Source organism: Scylla paramamosain, chromosome 13 (assembly GCF_035594125.1).
Source record: "Scylla paramamosain isolate STU-SP2022 chromosome 13, ASM3559412v1, whole genome shotgun sequence".
NCBI classification, from domain to species: domain Eukaryota; kingdom Metazoa; phylum Arthropoda; class Malacostraca; order Decapoda; family Portunidae; genus Scylla; species Scylla paramamosain.
Genome location: NC_087163.1, coordinates 2055001 through 2060000, shown reverse-complemented (window position 1 = coordinate 2060000; position 5000 = coordinate 2055001). Strand labels below are relative to the sequence as shown.

At 38.7% G+C, this 5000-nt stretch overlaps 2 protein-coding genes across 3 annotated transcripts in view; one reads left to right on the top strand and one right to left on the bottom strand.

Annotated features, from left to right (window-relative positions):
• Positions 1-5000, top strand: part of LOC135106313 (uncharacterized) — a 71518-nt gene that overhangs the window by 29787 nt on the left and 36731 nt on the right.
• LOC135106315 (uncharacterized) overlaps positions 1-5000 on the bottom strand; it is a 19907-nt gene that overhangs the window by 6832 nt on the left and 8075 nt on the right. The gene's annotated exons all lie outside the window — the stretch shown is intronic.

Genomic DNA, 5000 nt, shown 5'->3' with positions numbered 1-5000 from the left:
ATAAATGAGTAGATAGATAGATAGATAGATAGATAGATAGATAGATAGATAGAGAGAGAGAGAGAGAGAGAGAGAGAGAGAGAGAGAGAGAGAGAGAGAGAGAGAGAGAGAGAGAGAGAGAGAGAGAGAGAGAGAGAGAGAAATGAAGGGGTGGATATAGAAAAGTGAGGTGAAATGATAGATAGGTAGAAGAGAGTGATAAAGATGGATTGATAAATGGAGTGTAGATGAGAAGAGAGAAGGATAGCGAGGGATAGAGAGAGTAGAAGAGATGATAGATAGATAGAAGAATGGATGGATGCATAAGAAAGGAGAGGTAGAAGGTAATGAATGTAAGTATGTAGTGAAAATACGAAAGATGATAATTGCAACAAGCCCATTAGAAAAGTGGAAAGAAAGAAAAAAATAAGAAGAAGAAATAAGTCAATAAAAAAACGAAATAAGAAACGTTAATTACAAAAACAAATAACAGTAAATAATAAAAAAAACAGTAAAAAACAAAAGCCAAAAAAAAAAGAAAAAGAAAAAAATTAATTAAACACATCAACAACCAACAGCATCAAAATAAACAAACAAGATAATCAACACCACTACATAAATAAATAAATAAACAAATACAAGCCAATAAGACACAGGAAAGAAGGAATAGGAATAGGAATAGGAATCAACAGAAACGGGAATACGTACCCCCTGGAACGGAAAACTCAAGGCAGGGGGACAAAAAAAAAAAAAAAGGAAATTACGGAAGGTAGGAATAGGGAAACATTTGGGAGAGGGGGAGAGGGGAGAGTAAGGGAGAGTACGTGGGGACTGGAATGGGAATAGAGTAGGAATGGGGATTAGGAATGGGAGAGGGAAGCTTAGTGAGGGTGAATGTATGGAAGAGGAGGCTGTAGGTATGGGATTAATATGTCAAGAGAGAGAGAGAGAGAGAGAGAGAGAGAGAGAGAGAGAGAGAGAGAGAGAGAGAGAGAGAGAGAGAGAGAGAGAGAGAGAGAGAGAGAGAGAGAGAGAGAGGTTATTTCCTTATCTATTAGTTTTATCCTTAATATTGTTTTTTTTTCATTCTTTTATCTATTATTTCCTCTCATTTATATTTTTACATTATTTATTCATTTTTTTCTTCATTTTCTCATTTCCCTTCCCCCTCCATTTTCCATACAGGGATGTGAATGTATTATCTATATTTTTAATCATTTCTTTCTTTCGTTTCTTTTTCCTCTTCTTCGTCTTGCTCTCTGAATGTTTTGCCTTTGTTTCTCTCTCTCTCTCTCTCTCTCTCTCTCTCTCTCTCTCTCTCTCTCTCTCTCTCTCTCTCTCTCTCTCGCTCTCTGTTTTCTTTTCTTTTTCTTTTTCTTTTGTCATTTCTTTATTTTTCCTTTATTCGTCTTGCCTTCTGAATATATTGGCTTTATTTTTTTTGTTTTCTTTCTGCTTTCTTTTCTTTTTTTACATTTTCTCTATTTTTTTCTTTTTTTTTTAGTTTACCATCATTATTTTTTAGTAATAATTCCACGCATATATGTTTTTCCTGCCCATTTCCCCACCCCACTGTATTCATTATGTATGTTTGTTATTTTTTTCCCTTTCCGTTTTAATTTTTTTCCATCTCCTTTGTATGTGGCTTTGTGTGCACCAATTTTTTTTTATATTTTTTTATTGTATATATTCTTTTATTCTTTTCATTTTTTTCCTTTTTCCTTCCCTTCATTATCATATTTAAGCCTCAGTGTTGCCTTTGTTCCTTTTTTCCTTTTTTTTTTTAATCCTCTCTCCGTTATTTCATTTAACTTTTCTTTCGTTCCACACACACACACACACACACACACACACACACACACACACACGTTCATTAAGCCTAAAATGTGTATGGTTTTTAATTTTAGAGCTTTGCAAGTAATTTGGTCTTTATTGTGTGTGTGTGTGTGTGTGTGTGTGTGTGTGTGTGTGTGTGTGTGTGTGTGTGTGTGTGTGTGTGTTTCTTCCCCTCCTAGCGATATTCCTCCCCATAACAGTTAGAATACGTGTTTCTTTCGTGTTCCGTTGCTGTTTCTTTGTATGTTGTTTGCTGTTCCCCTTTATACTGTTGCTTTTATGTTAATTAAGTTGGGCAAGCTTCGTTTTCTTTTCTGTGGGCTTGGTTTTATTTATTTTTTTAATGTTTTTTTTTAATTTCGTTCATCTTTTTATTTATTTATTATTTGGTTCAGTTTTTTTTTTCGGTTTTTATTGATTTGTTTATTTACATGTTCACCAATTATCTATCTATCCGTCTACCTACAAATATTTATCGTTAAATTTCATTACGTATCGTTTCATTCCATTTAATTGCGTTCATATCACTCCATTCCTCCCCCAACACACACACACACTATTACTCTAACACCAAATAATTTTACACGAAGATCTGACCAAAACACACACACACACACACACACACACACACACACACACACACACACACACACACACACACACAGTCTCATTGGTGCAAGTGTGTGCGCTGCTTTCATCCCGTCACATCCCCCTCCTCTCCTCTCCCTTGATCTCTCTCCCACGTCACTTAAATATGTGCCTGCGTATGTGGAAGGAAGGGAGGTGGAAGGAAAGTGGGAAGGAAGTGGAGGCAACCATGTCATGTATGTGGATTAGTGTGGAATGTGTGTGTGTGTGTGTGTGTGTGTGTGTGTGTGTGTGTGTGTGTGTGTGTGTGTGTGTGTGTGTGTGTGTGTTTTCGTGCGTAAATGGAAACTTTAGAAAGAGTAAAGTGTAGAAAGTGAATTAACATGAACGAGAGAGAGAGAGAGAGAGAGAGAGAGAGAGAGAGAGAGAGAGAGAGAGAGAGAGAGAGAGAGAGAGAGAGAGAGAGAGAGAGAGAGAGAGAGAATCATTTTATACTTACATACATGCATACATACATACATACATACATAAAGCAAAAATTTATATTCCACAAATACAACATTTTCATCACAGGATCTGACAGTAAAATAATGAAGCCATCTGTCAATCAATCAGTCAGTCAGTCTACTTGTCCCTCTGTCTATCAATCCAGCCACACCTGTTTACCTTTCGACACGTGTTACCCTGATTAATTAACACACCTGAGAGACCTACCTATGATTGTTACCTGTACCTGTTATGACTTGTACTTTATATTAGATGGAGAACCTTATCACAAAATATCAGCCATCCTTATTATAAAAAAAGGTACGTACTTACCAAGAGAAGGTATTTGTTCTTTCTTTCAGTTTCTTTGGGGTGGTACAACACTTACAGTATACTACAGAACAAGAGAGGCAGTGACTGAACAAAACCTACACCCTTCTTTTATCTCACCTTCCCCTGTATTTATCTTCTTGTGCCTTTGTTTAATTAGTGTTTTCCCTACACCTGTGCCCCCTTCAGCCGCCTTCCCTTCGACCCTCCACCCCTTCCCATCTGTTAGGTAATTCATGCAATGTATGTGTCACGTTGTAATCTCACTCAGCTTTTCTTTAATTAAAACAAACTTGCTCTCTCTCTCTCTCTCTCTCTCTCTCTCTCTCTCTCTCTCTCTCTCTCTCTCTCTCTCTCTCTCTCTCTCTCTCTCTCTCTCTCTCTCTCTCTCTCATAGAATATTCTTTACACATTTCTTCCATCAAACCATTAGTCTCTAGTCTCTCTCTCTCTCTCTCTCTCTCTCTCTCTCTCTCTCTCTCTCTCTCTCTCTCTCTCTCTCTCATTTCGCCAGCAGCTGCATGCTACTCGCTCCTCCTCCTCCTCCTCCTCCTCCTCCTCCTCCTCCTCCTCCTCCTCCTGCAGCTGGTCCTCCATCTCATTCCCTCACACCTCCTCCTCCTCCTCCTTCTTTCTTTCAATAAATCACCTTTAATCTCCTCTCATATCCTACAGGTTTCCTCCACTTCCGCCTCCTGATAATTTTCCTCTCACTTCTTTTTCCTCCTTACTTGTTTCCTCTTGTTTATTTTTTCTCTCTTTTTTTCCTCATTTATTTTGTTTCTTGTTTTTTTTTGTTTGTGTGTGCAAATCTAAGTGTTAATTTAGTTTTCCCTCTCTCTCTCTCTCTCTCTCTCTCTCTCTCTCTCTCTCTCTCTCTCTCTCTCTCTCTCTCTCTCTGTGTGTGTGTAATTATTTTTCCTCTTTGAAAATCTCTTTTTCCTTTTCTTGGGAATATTTCATAATTTCGTCCTCTCTCTCTCTCTCTCTCTCTCTCTCTCTCTCTCTCTCTCTCTCTCTCTCTCTCTCTCTCTCTCTCTCTTCCCTCCCGTATCTTTTAATCAATCACCTTCAATTTCCCCTTATTCACTTTCGCGACCTCCTCCTCCTCCTCCACCTCCTCCTCCTCCTCCTCCTCCCCCTCCTCCTCCTCCTCCTCCTCCTCCTCCTCTACCTCATTTTCTCATTCTCCACCTTTTCCTTTTTTTTCATTTCCTTGTTTTCCTTGCATTAATTTCGTTCGGTTCCTGTCTCTCTCTCTCTCTCTCTCTCTCTCTCTCTCTCTCTCTCTCTCTCTCTCTCTCTCTCTCTCTCTCTCTCTCTCTCTTTCAATTTCGGCATCCTCATTTATTTTTTCTCATTCCTTTTCTTCTTGCTCTCATCTTTCTTTTATCTTTAATCTTCTCTTTATTTCTCCAATTATTGTCCTTAACTATTCCTTCACTCTCATTGGCTGGAGGAAGAGTAGGAGAAGGAGGAGGAGGAGGAGGAGGAGGAGGAGGAGGAGGAGGAGGAGGAGGAGGAGGAGGAAGACATATTTGAATGAGTGATATGTGAAAGAAAAGTTGCGTAAATAGAACGAGGTGATGAGAGAGAGAGAGAGAGAGAGAGAGAGAGAGAGAGAGAGAGAGAGAGAGAGAGAGAGAGAGAGAGAGAACTGCGTAGTTACGATAATGTAAAACATGATCAATTGATTTTAAAGAAAAGAAAAAATTCTCTCTCTCTCTCTCTCTCTCTCTCTCTCTCTCTCTCTCTCTCTCTCTCTCTCTCTCTCTCTCTCT